This window comes from Saimiri boliviensis, chromosome 6, assembly GCF_048565385.1.
Source record: "Saimiri boliviensis isolate mSaiBol1 chromosome 6, mSaiBol1.pri, whole genome shotgun sequence".
Taxonomy (NCBI): domain Eukaryota; kingdom Metazoa; phylum Chordata; class Mammalia; order Primates; family Cebidae; genus Saimiri; species Saimiri boliviensis.
The window spans coordinates 74,251,318-74,265,231 of record NC_133454.1 but is presented as its reverse complement, the minus strand read 5'-3'; the positions used below and the strand labels follow the sequence as shown (position 1 = coordinate 74,265,231).

Genomic DNA, 13,914 nt, shown 5'->3' with positions numbered 1-13,914 from the left:
ACGAGACCCTCGGGAGCGCTGCTGCGGCAGCTGGGCCATGGCAACCTGTCGCGCCGCCGCCGCAGGGTAGGCTCGGCCGTGCCCCGCGGCCCCGCACCAGCCCGCGGCCTGCTCCGCCGCCGCCCTTCTTTCGGTCCCAACCAGCCTGTCAGCGGAGGCCCCCACGAGCTCTACACGGGCGCCTCCCCGCACTGCCCCGCGGCGAAATCGCCGTAGAGGACCGGGCTGGGGGCAGAGGGGCGCCCGCCCAACCCACTCCTCTCATCCATCTAAAAGGGCATGTTGAGGGACCGGAAAGCGCCAGGCGCCCTCTGCCGCCCAGCCTGGGATGTGAGGGTGCTCCACGAGCTCCCCACCTAACGGTGTTATTTCACAACGGTGTTGCAGCGATCATAATCTAACGTTTATTGTCCATTTTCTAGGAATTCGGCTGTGTGCATTACTCCAGAGACCTCATTTAGTTCTTACAACACTGTCATGGCCCCATCACGAGTGTGCCGTTATTCCCATTTTACGTATGGGAAAACTGAGACCTAGGTTCATATGACTTGACCTGAAGGCACACAACCAAACTTAGTTACCCCAGCAGTTTTTCTTTTTTAAATTATTTTTAGTAGAGACAGGGTCTCTCCATGTTGCCCAGGCTGGTCTCAAAGTCCTGGCATCAACTGATCCTCCCTCCAAAGCCTCCCACAGCACATTATCCCCATTGTACAGAGGAGGAAACTGAGGCACACAGCAGTTAAGTGACTTGCTAGATCACACTGATAGTAAGCGAGTTGGAACCCAGGCAGTCAGGGGCAGGGCCTGTCCTAGTACCCACTGTGGTCTCCAGCCTCTGTACCAGCCACGGAAGGAAAACCCCAGGTTTGTACCCTCATTAGCAAAGCCAGAATTTCCTGAGTGCCTCTTGTCTGCATAGGACCTCCTCCCCGATCTGTCCATCATAACCACCACCACCACAAACACCCTCAAAGGACAAGAAAAGGGACAAAATTTGGGGTTAGACAACCCTGGGTTGGACCCTGACATGAAAATTTACTGGCTGAATGACCTTCGGCAGGTAAGTTAACCACCCGTTTCCTCTTCAGTAAAAAGATAGCCTTATCTACCTCACAGGTCTGTGTGAGGATGGACTAACATCGTGGATATAAAGAACTTAGCCCAATGCCTACCTCTGCTTCTGCCTCCTCTGAGAAGCCTTCCCTGGCTGTGCCTCCCTCCCCGCAGACAGGATCAAGGCCCTTCTGCTGTGTTCCCCGGCTTATTCCCCACCTCAACCTGCCAAATCCTTTGTCTTGAAATTATGGCTTGATGTGTCTGTCTCCCTCACAAAATTGAGCTCCAAAGATCGATCTTGTTCACTGCTATATCCCCAGGTTCTAGCACTACCAAGCTCAGCACACAATAGGAGCTCAATCAGTGTTAGCTGACTGAATGATTGAATCATAACCAGAGGATAGCTGATATAAATTATTGAGAGCCTGCACAGGCACAGTTCCAGACATTTCACATGGATTCTAACTCATTTATACCACAATCATATGATGTAATTACTACTTTTCCCATTTGAGGAAACAGAGGCACAGACATGCTTGGTGAGTAGTGGAGACAGAATGTCCACACAGTCAGCCTGGTTTTGTAATCTACAATTTTAGGCATAATAAGTGAGTAGGCAGATGGATGCTGGCCTACCGACTCTCACAGGGCTGCTGAGAAGGCCAGGCGACACTAAAGCACTGCATAGGCACGAAGCCTTCTTGTGACTAAACCCCGAGAAAGGAGGGAGTTCCAGCTCAGGCCCTGCTTCTGTGTGGACTTTAATTTCCCATCTACACAAGAAGAACTGGACTTGATAATATCAGGGCTCTTATACTCTCAGTTTTTCCCATCTGCAGGCCTAGGGTGTTAACAGAGCAGGAGAAAAAAGGTAGTTGAGCCAAAGGAGACCTAGAAGCCTGGAGCAGAGGGCAGACAAGTGGCCGGTAGAGCCAGAAGGGGCCATGCAGCTGCCTCTGAGCACCCAGGTCAGAGTCGGCTCTCATTCACCAGGAGTGAGAGTCAGAGTCAAGGTCCTGGCCAGGCTAATATGATGCAATAATTAAAGACAATAATGACCATTCAAAAGGAACCAGCACTTTACGGTTTGTGTTATTTTCATCTGGGCCTAACACTAAGCCTGTGATTATTATCCCTGAGAACTAAGACCGAGAGAGGCCGGAGGCCCAGTCCAGGGTCACACTGTGGGGCAGCATCTAGACTCCACATAACCTGTTGATAGGCTGATCAATTAAACTGCAGCAAGTCATACTCTAGAAATTGCTCTGGCTCTTTAAGGAATGAGCAGACAAGACCCAGGTGGCATGCCTGGGCTACCAGCAAGTGAGAGAAGTAGCCAGTTCCACTCACTAAAAGTTTGGCCATGCGAGCAAAGTGGGCACGTGGGGAAAGCCCATCTCCTTGGGGCTCAGGCCACAGCTGGACCAACATCAGCCCAGGCTATTGTAATTGGGCCCCAGGTGTCCTGCTGAGCCCACGTGCCCCTGGGAGACTCTCAGGCCACTGAGGTCCAACTCATTATGGCCTAATTGTTGGCAAATCACTCAGCTGGCCCCAGAGACAGAGAGCGATGAGCTCACAGCAAGAAAAGTTTGAGGAGTCACAACTTTCTCCCATGCGGCCCACAACTTTCTCCACAGTGGCCCAAACTTTTCCAGCCCTTAGAGGGCACAGAGCTTTCTCCAGGTTGCCTAGGCCCAAGTACACCATGGATATGCTGCTGTCACCACTGGGACTGGCACAACCCTCAGCTGCAGCCTGGTGGTCTGAGGCATGACTGGGCTCCCCAGAGCCTCAAGGATACCCTCAACCTGGCAGGGGGTGCCCTAGCCCTATCCTCCGCTCACCGCCCCACCCCCAGCCCATCGTGGGACACTCGGTGGGGCTTAGTCACAGCCAGCGTCAAGCACTGCATCCCTGAAGGTGCAGAGATGTCTGGTTGTCACTATGATGATGGGCCCCCAACCCACTACAGTTCACAGAGGCCGCTCACCCGTCTGAGCCCATCTTCTCATGTTGTCAGGCTCAGAAGGGAGGGAGGGTGATGTAAAGATGATGATACTGATAAACAGCTGCTATTTCACAGCTAAATGTCTTATATGCATCAGTCCACTTACTCCTCAAGAGGCCCCATGAGGTGGTAATTATTATTCCTATTTCACAGATAAGTAAATTGAGACTCAGAGACATTGCACTTGCCCACCTCATATAACCTTTCCCTTATAGAGAATACTAGCTTTAAAGTGAGATGAATTTGGGCTCAAATCTCAACTCCGCCACTTAACAAGCTGCATAAACATACACAAGTTGTTTATTTAACTTATCTGAGTCTTTGTTTCTTCATCTGTAAATTGGGCTATTAATTGTATCTGTTCTATAAGACTGTACAGCTAATGACTATATATGCAAACACCTATCATAGGCCTGGCACAGAGTAACATTCATTAAATGAGTATGGTTAATACTATTTTATATCTTGACAGAATGAAGATACAGCAGTACCTGCCTCACTAGGGTCATTGTGAGAACTGAATGCCATAATGCAGGTAAGCATAGCCTGCAAATTCTAGAGCCATAGAGAAATATCCCTTATTGTTACACAGACAAGGAAGCCAGCGTTCAGAACCTCAAGTCATTGCTCAAGGTTCCCAGCTGGTGGATACCCAAGCCCAGAGGCAGTCCTAGGGTTTTTCTTCTCAGAGAATGCTTGAGCACCTCAGCAGGGGCAGGCAGACTTTCCTCAGCCCTTCCATTTCACTCACCCACCCTGCAAGGTCACTGACACCCACTGGGGTTGGACACCTTGGCCATGAGCAGGGCAGACCCAGCCTCCTCCCAGGGAGCTCAAAACAGTATGGGTCAGTAAGGCAAGCCAGAGACACTGGAAATACACACACATGAGAAGAAAACATGAACCTGGGTAACCTAGAGGGAGTGAGGGTTGATCAACTCTTCCTGCCTCTCCCCACACAAAGGGGTCACGTGTAAGCTCTCTCTGCTGCTTCCTTCACTCCCCCAAATAAACCCACAACTTCAGCAGAAACACAGAGCTTGCTATGGAAACACAACTTCAGGATGCGTCCCACAACTCCCTTCCAATCAGATGGGGGCCCACAATCTCCCTGAGAGAGAAATTCTCAGGTGCTCCCCACTCTCCGCCTCACAGCCCCTTAGGAAAGGCCTGAGCTCAGTGGTACCAGCTAAGACTGATGGACATTCATGATGGTACCAGACCATGTGGCTCTGGCCTCCATTTCCTGGTGGGCCTCAACCCCAGGTGGTAGCAGGAGGGAGCTGGGCCTAGGACTTTCTTATGACCCTGAATCACTGGTGGCTTCTTGATGACCACTGACTTTCCCAGCCAGTCCCTGCCAGGACCAAACCTGGTCGGGGACTCTGGGGGGTGAGGAGGAGGTTGACCATTCAGATGGGGAAGGCCTGAGGAAGTGACCCAGGTTGGTTCAAAGTCCCCTGGGGAATATTGAAGGGAGCTCAGAGGAGCCACATACAACCCCAAATTAAATGTGGGAACCAGCAGAATGGGGTTTAGAGTCAGGCAGCCCAGATTCAAGTCCTCACTCTGCTACTTACTGGCTGTGTGGCCATGGGCAATACCTTTCCCTATTTCCTCTTCCCTAAAATAGGGATAACCATAGGACTAACCACAAATAGTAGACATAAAGTTTTAGCTAATATTTATAGAGAGTCCATAATGTATGTTAGTAACTGTGCTAAATAAATTACAGGTGTCACCTCATTTAATCCTCTGAACACCTCTGTGAGGCTTTACTTGTGAGCTGTATGCTATACCCGAGCCTAGTAAGTGCTCAATAAACATGTGTTGACTACCTGAATCAATGAATGAAGATGTCAGTGCTATTTTTATGCCCATTTTTCAGAAGAGTATTCTGAGGCTCAAAGATAGGAAGCAATTTGCCAGAACCACACAGGGCCAGAAGCAGATCCCAGGCCTCCTGCCTCCGGCCCTGACACCAGCATGGCCCCACAGACAGTCCTATGGCTGGTGCCGAGGGGTGCACCAGTGATGTCTGAGGATGAGGCCCCTCAAAATACCTACCCACAGGCACAGACTCACCTTCCTCAGGCACAGTCCCTCCAGCAAGGCATAAGCCTGGGTGGCTTTGGACACATGTGGTGCTTGGGTGTCACCTTGTGGCTTTGGGCAGTACAGGCTAAACCTGGCCAGACCAAGTGGCCTCAAGCTGTGGAGAAAGGCCAGTCCCACATCCAGGAGAGGCCAGAGGGCCACCAGTCCACAGATCCTGCTCAGGGACCCAGCCTAGTTATGGATAGAGAAGGACAGACTTTTCCAAAAGCTTCATTCAAAGACAAAAGAGCCCCCAGAACCCAGTAGTTTGTGTATGGGTAGGAGAGGGGCTAGGGTTATACAGCTGGGTTGCTTCTGTGTCCAACAGGGGCCTGAGGCCTCCTGCATTTCTGGGTCACCAAACCCTGGGGGCCTCTCATCTGCCCCTCCCACACAACACATACACAGGAGCCCTATCATGCAACTTGCCAAATCTGGTTTCTGAGGGCCAGGATGCCCAGCCTGAAGGCCCATCTAGTGAGTAGTTTCCACCTCTTCTTTATGTACATTAGACCCATAAACAGGTGGGCCCTGATCAAGATCACACAGCAAGGCCCCGGAGGGAGGGCTCCACACCAAGGCCTTCAGATTATCAGGCCAGTGGATTCTCAGTAAGTCTCCTTCTCTTAAAATTAAACAGCACAGCCAGTGCTATAATTCAGTCATGCATTCATTCAACCTGATCCCTGCCCCCATGGACTCAGTATAAATTGTCCCTTCCCAAGTCACAGTCCTGCAGAGATCTGGGGTCTGCTACCCACTTGTGCCTAGGCCAAGCATCTTACAGGAGAAAGAGTGTAGGGATCAAAACCATGCTTGATTTCAAGTTCCTAACCTACCACTTACTAGTGCCAAGCCTTGACTAAGTGCAACCTCTCTGAGCCTCAGTTTCTCCATCTGTAACATGGGCTTAGTATTCACTACCTTGTAAGGGATTGTGAGGTTTAAACGACATATGGCATATAACACCCCAAATGCAGGACGTGGCCAGAGCAGGAGCTGGTTAAATGGGCTATTCCTTCCCTGTAGCCAGCGTGGGACCAACTGAAGGAGGCTAGAGGAGACTGAAGCCCTCCAGCCACAACTTATAACAGGGACTTACATGATGCCCAAACTTCTCAAAGTCAGACGCCAGGCTCAGGCAGATCAGGGCGGACTCTTCAGAATGAGGCAGTTGGTGCCCCTTTTCCTCAGTGCCTTGACTTTTCTTACTTTGTGGCTTAAAGAATGGATCCCCAGGTGAGTGTGCTAAGGAGGAGAAGGCACCTGGAGCAAGGAGGCACCCTGGCTGGAGGCAGGGATCAGATGCCACCTTGGTCAGCTCACCACCTCCCACTGAGAGACCTTAATTAGGCCCCTTCCCTAACTGAGGCAGGCTAAGGGCCTGAAGCTTGTCTGGAGGAATTCACCCCCTCCCTGCATGGGAGATTTGAGAGCTGCCCCACTGAGAAAAGGAAGTCTCCTCATCTGGGCCAGGGGCCTACTTGCTTGCCGCCTCATGGAAGGTGTTTAGTGTTTTGTGTCACTAACAGAATACCTGAGACTGGGAAATTTATAAAGAAATGTATTTGGCTCACAGTTCTGGAGACTGGGAAGTCCACAGGCATGGTGCCAGCATCTGCTCGGCATCTGGTGAGGGCCTTCTTACTGTATCATCCTGCTGCAGAAGTGGAGAGGCAAGAAGGCATGAGAGAGGAAGGGAAGGGGGATAAACTCAGCATTTTATCATGAATCCACTCCTGTGATAACAGCATTAATCCATTCATGAGGGCAGAGTCTTTATTATGTAATCACCTCTTGAAAATCCCACCTCTCAACATTGTTTCATTGGAGATTAAGTTTCTGCTACAGGAACTTGGGGGGACACAAGCAAACCAAACCAGAAGTTTCTTTGGCCACTTCTCTAGAAGAGCATCTAAGGATGGAGAGGCCAGGGGATCCCCCTGAGGGGATAGATACCCATTCTTAAGACTGGATACAGCAGGATCAGAGGTATCAGCCTGAGTGAGTAGGGTGAGCAAGAGGAGAAGAGACTTGACTTTTCCTAGTCCCATGCCTGCCTCATTTGGAGAGGACAATCTGCCCCACCATTCCCAGTGCTGAAAGCTCCTCCAGCTCTCAGCAATCAGGGTGAGGTCAGGAGAGAGAAGTCAGGGGGCCAGCTCCAGACCTGGTTCTCTTACCAATTGTCTATGAGATTGCTCACTCCAAACCTCAGCTCCCTCATCTGTAAAGTGAGGTGGTATCACGTACCTCCCAAGTGTTGGAAAAATCAAGTCAATTGAGGAACATAAAAGAGGTTTCTAAACTATAGTCATACAAAATTCACTAGAAACATCACAAGTTTCATGCAGGAAGGGAAAGGCCATGAGAGGCCACTAGTCCAGCACCTATCATCTGTGGAAGAGGAAATAAGAGTCCCTGGCCCAAGGGCACCTGCCAGAACCTGTGTCAGATACCAAACTTCTTGACTTGCTTCTTGCTGCTTCTGGTTGGTGTACACAGGCTGAGGCCTTGTGCACTCAGCTTCCCAGGGCTGGGTGGTTGGGGTGAAGGTTGAAAAAGAGTTACAGGTTAGAAGCTCTTAAGAGTCCTGCCCAAAGTCAGAGTGGATTATGTAGCCTGTGAATGGTTAGCAGAGGAAGGGGTTGACTGAGAGAATCAGCTTGCAACTCCACCTCCCACACACAACAGAGGGGTGAGAGTACATTTTCATATGGCCTGAGGAAAAGCTACCCAACGTACAGCCTCTGCAGCTGCTAGATGACGCCAGGGTCAAAACACAAGCCATTGGCAGGGACTCCAGTGCCCCCAGCGGCAGTTGCTGTGCATTTCACAAGCCCTGAGGATAGACTCCACTGCCCCACAGACACTGCCATGGCCAAAGCACAAGCAAAGTACATGCTCCCCAGCTCCTTGCCTACTGCTGCTCCCACTGAAAGCAACCCTGTGCTCCCCAGTAGAAGGGTGACAGTGGCACCTTCACCCCAACATACCACCAGGAGCCTAGGGATCACCTTGCCTCTGCCTAACATAGCCAGTACCTACACACGCTACTAAGGGGCCTGAGGAGCCAGGCCTAGCTCCACTCCTCCTTCCCAGTGCCTAAGCATGTCATCTTTGGGCATGGAAATCACCCAGCCCAGTTCATCACCTTTGGCACCCAAACACTTTTTCTGGGGACCTGAGATCAGGCCCATCCAACCTGCCTCAACCACCACAGTTGGCACCCACACACATGTCCCCTATGGGCCTAGGGACTAGCCTACCAAGCCCATTGCAGCCACCATAAATTATTTAACAAAATCATGTATCAATAATAACCTTGAATAAAAACAGACTAAATTTTCCAAATAAAAGACAAACACTAGCTGAATGAATTTAAAAACGTGACCCAACTATATGCTCCCTGAAAGAAATTCATCTCACATGTAAAGACATATACAGACATAAAGTAAAGGTAGGAAACAAGATAGTCCAATTACTGAGGCAGACCGCAATTACTGAGGCAGTTCTAACTATACTTCTATAAACAAAACTGCAAGGAAGTTCACACAGCAGCTGGGCAGAGCCCACGGCAGCACAGCAACACCTCTGATGGCCAACTGTGACTAGGCTACCTCCTTGCTGGGCAGGGCAGCTCTGATTCCTTGTCTGGTGTCCTCTTTCCCCACTTTTCTTCATCTTTAGTGCCAGCAAGCACACCACTCTGACATCTGCTTTCATCATATTCCCAGGGAAGTAGAACTCGGACATCTTTGCAGGGAGTGGGTCATTATTCTGCCTGCTACATGAATAATACATGAGTTTGACTAAAACATAGTATAAGAGATGCAGAGAAAGACACAAGTATTGAAGAGATGGTCTGAGGTCAGATTTTAAAAGGCCTTGGAGCTAAGCTAGAGAGTTTGGGTTTCATTTAAAGTAAATGCTGGTAACTTCAGATAACAGACTTCAAGAACTACCACAACTGAAACAGCAGAGGCCACAGGTTACCCTGGGAAGAAACAACCTGCCTCTTCCCATAAGGCTGATTGTTTACATTTAATGTTTGCTGATAAGTAAAGACCATTATGATAAGATCAGAGAAGACCTCTGCTTCAAGGATTGGGGAAGAGTCACCAAGCACCAAGGATGGACAGAAAATTGTGACTTGAGCCAGAAAAGATAAAACCATCATTGGGTTTAGGGTGTGTCCACCATCTCTGATTGTCAGGGCCCAGACGGACAGAGATGGGACACTCAAAGGGGATAATTGAAGAAAGTGTAATATAAGGGACTATTTATAAACACAGACAGAATTAAGGAAGCCAGTGAGGGACAGAGCAGCACCCTGGAACTTACGTAACAAAGAGCCAGGACCACCCCATGATCTGAGGAGTAAATGGAGAAAGTAGAAACCCAAAGAGTAGTGATAGAAGAAGGTCACCCAACCAGGGATGTGGTCTTTAGGAAGGAATCTGTGACCTGGCAGAAAGGGAGCCAGGAGAACCAACTCCCTGGCCTTAGTGTTCTCCCAATCTCCTACTCTACTGGGGACTGAAATTTGGCTGAAGCCACTGAAAGCCAGCAGGCAAGGTAATGTGTTGATGCAGTCTTCCTAAAACATGCATGGATCAAATTGGAAAAGATCGCATTGCTGAACTTTTTAGTTTAGGCCTCTATGTGGATAGTAACAGCATCCCTAAAATAAAGCATATAAGATCACTAAGGTAAAGAATATAGGGAATGATGAGGATGCCAAAGCAGCTTAATGGGGAAAGAATAGCCTTTTCAACAAATGGTGCTGGACAACTGTATATCCACATGCAGAAGAATAAAGCTGGACCCCTTCCTCGCATCATATACAAAAACTAACTCAAAATGGGTTGTAGATGTAAGAGCTAAAACTATAAAACTTTTAGAAGAAAACATGGAAGTAAATTTTCATGATCTCAAATTAGGCAATCTTTTTTTTTTTTTTTTTTTTTTTTTTTGAGACGGAGTTTTGCTCTTGTTGCCCAGGCTGGAGTGCAATGGCACGATCTCGGCTCACCGCAACCTCCGCCTCCTGGGTTCAGGCAATTCTCCTGCCTCAGCTTCCTGAGTAGCTGGGATTACAGGCACACGCCACCATGCCCAGCTAATTTTTAGTATTTTTAGTAGAGACGGGGTTTCACCATGTTGACCAGGATGGTCTCGATCTCTTGACCTCGTGATCCACCTGCCTCGGCCTCCCAAAGTGCTGGGATTACAGGCTTGAGCCACTGCGCCCGGCCGGCAGGCAATCATTTTTTATGTGTGACATCAAAAGCGCAAAAGACAAAGAAAAAAATAGATAAACCAGACTTCATCAAAAGTAAAAACTTTAGTACAGTACTACAAAGGACACCAGCAAGAAAATGAAAAGACAATGTATAGAATGGGATAAAACATTTGCAAATCCTATATCCAATAAGGGTTTACTATCCAGAAAATATAATAATACTTATACCTTAACAATAAAAGGACAAATAACCCACTTGAAAAATGAGCAAAGGATTTGAATAATTTCTCTGAAGAAGCTAAATGGCCAAAAAGCATATGAAAGGATGCTCAACATCGCTACCCTTCAAGGAAATGCAAATTAAAATTATAATGAGATACCACTTCACCAGGATGGCTAAAATTCAAAAGAGAAAATAATAAATGTTGATAAGGATGTGCAGAAATAAGAACCCTCATACACTTCTGGTGGGTATATAAAATGCTGCAGCCACGTTGGAAAACAGTTTGGCAGTTGTTAGAATGTTAAATATAGAGTTACCATGTGACCAGAAACGTCACTCCTTGGTATGTACCCCAATAATGTAAAACATTTATCCATAAATATATACATCTTTTACTTGTTGATTTAAAACATAGATTTCAAAATTTTTAGAAAAAGAAAACTTGTATATGAATGTTCATGGCAGCATTATTTATAACAGAAAAAAAGTGGAAACTTCCCAAATGTCCATCAAATGATGAATAGATAAATAGTATGTGGTATATCCAAATGATAGAATATTATCCATCTGTTACAAGGAATAAAATACTGATACATATTACATGAATGGACCTTGAAAACATCATGCTAAGTGACTCCATTCTGTTGTATGATTCCATTTATATAAATGTCCAGAATAAGAAAACCTATGAAGACAGAAACTGAATTGGTGGTTTCCAGGGTTTTGGAGAAGGGGAGGCTGAAGAATTACTGCTAATGGGTTAGGGTTTATTTTGGGAGTGATGAAAATGTTCTAAAATAAGATAATGGTGATGGTTGTAAAATTCCATGTGAGTATACTAAAAAGCACTTTAAAAGGGTTTTATGGTACATGGGCTCTACCTCAATAAAGCTGTCGTTGAAAAAAATAAAAATAAACACTACTTCAAAAAAAAGAAAACATGCCAGTGTGAAAATATGAATTCAGCTTGGAACATGTAAGTTTGAGTTTCCTCTGAGACATGAAGTTCTCCTGACTGACAGCCTTTTAGATACATGACTCTGAGATGCAGGGGCAACATCTGGCCTGCAGGTAGAGACACGTGAGTCACAGGTGCCCAGATAAAGGTGGGAGCCATGAAGAGTTAAGTAATGTAGGGTAAAGAAGCAAAGAGAAATGCTAGAGAAAAATCCCTCTACTTCCCCAAACAGGACCCATCATTACTGACCCTCTAATATGCCCATATCAAGGCCCTGTTCCTGTTTATGCTGTTCCTCCAGCCCACAAGTCCCTGAGGGGATGTATTCTCATTCTGGCCACCCCTGGGATCTTGCTGACTAGCTAAGCTAGAGCCTGGGAGAACGCTCTGGGGAGTTCCCCCAGGGAGGAATGGGATAGATTTAACTGCATTCAAGAAACCCAGGCCTGGGACAGACTGGTCCTACTACTCTCAGTCTGTGTAAGTCCTGGTGAATAACAAAGTTAGTGCTTGGCCAGGCAGAAGGCTTGGGGGAGGCTTTCACCTTAGTAATGTAAGGGCAAAGGTGGGCACAGGGTTTGAAGGCCCCTCAAAATGTTTTCAGTACCTGTAAATTCTCTTAGTAATCATAAACAGTAAGCTATTTCACGTAGCAGCTTAAACTAGAAAAGTGCTTTGTGTGGCATTACAGGTGGGGAGAAGGCAAGGATTCCTTCTCCCGTCTTTTCCTTCCCATATCCAGTCCTGGTGGGTTTGCTTTGTAAAGTTTTCTTCTAAGTGGTTCTTGGATTCTCTGAGTCTTGAGTCTGAGTTCTTGGTTCTCTGACCTTATAATCCCAGGTGGAGAAGAACAAAGGCTTCCTATTCCTGTGATTGTCCACCACCAAACATTTGTTGATACCTAGGCCATTTCTCATTTCCTCTGACTCTATACTTGCCTGTGAAAGCCCAAGGCTGCCTAAGCCTTGGGTACAAGGTCCCCACTTCACATTTTGACCTTGCACCTCCAAGACAGGCTCAGAAGGGCTGTGGGGAGGGCTGCAGTCTAAGTGGGCCAGAATGGGGTTTTCAGTAAGTTCTTGGAATAGAGAAAAGGGGCAGGGGACAAAAAACAGAAGGGCTCTCTAGATCTTGAGCAGGTAATATTAAGAAAGAACAAAGAGAGAAGCCGCGGGACTGGGCGCACATGCAAGAAGCAGCAGCGAGTTGGCGTGTTAGAGGTTTTCTCACTCTAGAACCTCATAGAAAATTCTCAGGGAGATTCTTCAAGCAACCACTATGTCAACAGACCCAGATATTTCCCTTTCTTCATATGATGAAGATCAGGGATCCAAACTTATTTGAAAAGCTAAAGAGGCACCATTCGTACCCATTGGAATGGCAGGTTTTGCAGCAATTGTTGCATATGGGTTATACAAATTAAAGAGCAGGGGAAATACTAAAATGTCTGTTCATCTGATGCACATGCATGTGGCAGCCCAGGACTTTGTTGTAGGAGCAATGACTGTTGGTATGAGCTATTCCATGTATCAGGAATACTGGGCAAAACCTAAGCCTTAGAAGAGATGCTGTCTTGGTCTTGTTGGAGGAGCTTACTTTAGTTAGACATCTCTTTACTGAAGTTACGTATTGTTGTATATAAACTAATTTGTATGGGTTTAGATGGTAAAATGGCATTTTGAATATTGGCTTCCTTTCTTGCAGGCTTGATTTGCCTGGTGTGACTACATTACTAGTGGCTAGTTTACTAACTAGGTCATTCAAGGAAGTCAAGTTAACTTGAAAGAAACATGTCACCTAAATGCACTTGATGATGTTGAAATGTCCACCTTCTTAATTTGGTAAGATGAACTTAGTTCTAAAGATAAAGGGCCAACCCTGAAGTACTCCCAGTTTGCTGCAGAATCTCTGATGTTTTGGATGTTATATAAGAGCCTTATTTGCCCCAGTTAATTTAACTTTTTTCTGCCTATTCTGTGGACAAGCTGGCCCTTTTAGAACTCTGTCCAAAAAGTTCATGGAATATAACTTGTAAAATTTCCCACAACTAACAATATGTATATGTGCATGTGTTTAAACCAAATGTAGGAAGCTTACAGAGTTGCATAATAGCAGTATTTATTAAAGGATCTCAGTTGTAAACATGAGAATAACTTATGGACTCTAGTTCTTGTTTAACTGCGAATTATATTTTTGCTGCTGTTTATTAGAATAAATTTTAAATGTCATCTTGAAATAGAAATATGTATTTTAAGCACTCATAGCAAAGGTAAATGAACACTTTTTAAATGTGTGCATTGCTTATTTTTTCCATAAGAATT

General features: G+C 46.7%; 1 pseudogene; it reads left to right on the top strand.

Annotated features, from left to right (window-relative positions):
* Positions 1-12,843: 12,843 nt before the first annotated feature.
* LOC104650649 (HIG1 domain family member 1A, mitochondrial pseudogene) lies at positions 12,844-13,169 on the top strand (annotated as a pseudogene).
* Positions 13,170-13,914: the final 745 nt, after the last annotated feature.